The sequence below is a fragment of the Podarcis bocagei genome (assembly GCF_964188305.1).
Source record: "Podarcis bocagei genome assembly, chromosome: 7".
Taxonomy (NCBI): domain Eukaryota; kingdom Metazoa; phylum Chordata; class Lepidosauria; order Squamata; family Lacertidae; genus Podarcis; species Podarcis bocagei.
The window spans coordinates 46,274,757-46,277,209 of record NC_138132.1 but is presented as its reverse complement, the minus strand read 5'-3'; positions in this window follow the sequence as shown (position 1 = coordinate 46,277,209).

Sequence of the window (2,453 nt, the reverse complement as noted above, 5' to 3'; positions counted from 1 at the left end):
AAAAAAATCGTCTTGAAAATAATAAAAATGTGGGTGATACACAATGGTGCATGACTACAAGAAGATTCTGTTCCATGCAATGGGGCTTCCCCTTTCTCTCCTTCCTCCTACATTGCCCGGCTGTTAGGATCCTATCCCATCTAGACCTTGAAAATCTTTGGAGACCCCTATCTAAGGGATGCCACACCTAGGCCATCAAGAACCCAACCAAGTACAAACCCTGCCTTGCTGATTCCCTTTGCTGATTCCCCTAGGCTATGAGGGAGATGACCCAACTTCATGCCCTTGCAGAAGAAGTTCAGGTGAAGAGGGGTTATCAGGGACAAATTAAGCCTCTTGTCTCCTCTAGATCTTCGCTAGGTTAACAGGTCCATTTTGAGATTCTTAATCTCCACCATCGGCTGACTGGAAGTTGCTGCCAGGACCGTATAACACCAGTCCTAAAGGATCTTCACCAGCTCCCAGTCCATTTCCAAGCATAATTCAAAGTGTTGGTGCTGACCTTTAAAGCCCTAAACAGACTCGACCCAGAATACCTGAAGGAGCATCCCCACTCCCATCACTCAGACCGGACACTGAGGTCCTCCTCCAAGGGTCTTCTGCTGGTTCCTTCACTGCGATAAGTGAAGTTACAGGGAACTAGGCAGAGGGCCTTCTTGATAGTGGCGTCTGCCCTGTGGAATGCCCTCCCTTCAGATGTCAGGGAAATAAATATCTATCTGATGTTTAGAAGACATCTGAAGGCAGCCCTGTTTAGGGAAATTTTTAAGGATTGATGTTTTTAGATATGTTGTAAGCCGACCGGAGTGGCTGGGGAAACCCAGCCAGATGGGCAGGGTATAAATAATAAAATTAATATTATTGGCTCAGCTCTGACTCTGAACATAGCCTCTACACCAGGTTCTGGTCATGGACACTTGTGCACCCTTCAAATCTGCTCTATGAAGTTGGGAAATGCTCAGCAGCAGATGAAAAAGAACGGGGGTTTCAGGTGAAAGAGGAATTCCATTCATGCTGCCTTGGATAGTGCCCCTATATTTATATAATGCTGCCCACTAGCACTGTTCTCATAAATGTAGATGAGTAAATACAATTAAAGTGAAGCATGATCAGATGCAACAATATCATCAAACATGGAGTCTAAAAAAATTCTAATAGAGAGAACAACAAAACCAGATCACCTTAAACACATACATGGCATTGTGTTCGGATTTACAATGTATTGACTGACTGGCTGACTGGCTGACTATAGTAGCAACACATTATTTTTTTAAAAGTGTTGCTACTTTAGTCATAAAACAGTGGAATAAAACACTTTGACAGCCTAATGAAATGCTTGCTGGGTTTATCAGTGTGCCCTGCCAGCTTCCACCAATTGGTGGCATCCATTTTTTCTTTAAAGCTTTACACATGTTTGTCAATCTGTCACTGACTCTTCCACCAAGGGCCATTGTGGATTAATCAGCAGATGGAACTTCCATATCAGCTTCTTTTAATTTATTCAAACTCTAGATTCCTTCCTCTCCTGTCTTCTGGAAACAGTGCACTGATTCATTTATATGCCATCAAGTGAAGAGAAATCAAGTGATATGTATGCAGGGCTGAATGAGTTTGAGATGAGGTATATAAGCCAAACATGATTTTCACCTCCTTTCCATTTCATTCATGGTATCATAAGGTTTATTGTCCAATCGGACATATAGCTTACTGTAAAATATTAACTCTGCCTCTGGTGGGTGAAGGGTTTTGTCCTTCTAGAGAATCTTAGGCAATGAGTACAAAGCATATCTGTGTTCAGATAATATTCGATGAGTTCCTATTTAAGTCTACTTATGGATCATTCCAGTTATTCCATTAGGAAATAGAAGTATTGGTCTGCCAGCCTTCAAGATTATGTATTGTTAATGTTAGCTTTACTTTTGCATTAATCATATCCATTATGCATGAGGCAACTCAGAGGGTGAGGGTGTGTAGCAATTTGTGGTTTGGAGACTAAACGTCTGTCTGAGGGCACTGCAGAAGTCTTTGTGAGGGCTCTTTCCTAGAGAGATTGGTGTGAAACTCCTACACAGAGCCAAATACTTTGCTCTGCTGAATGATAAAGAGAAGGGTGGAAATAATAGCTCCTATTTTATTGCTGTTGATGTCAGCATTATATATCCTTTGGGGAAAGAACCTGCAGCATTATGCTAGGTATTCAAAACCTGGCAATGTTTGTCTGTAGCATGTGGGAAGTGTGTGCATGAGAGCCTAAATGCACACAACTGATCAATGCAGTAATATTAAAACTCCAATCCTGCTTTTGCCAATTCCACATTAAAAGAAAAGACACCCCCTTTCCCCTTCCTGCAGATACTTGAACTTCTATTGTTAAGGATGGAGTTCATACAACACTGACTATAAACTGATGAAGACAGAAGAGAATATCAACAAAGAGAAGCCTCATTTGGTAC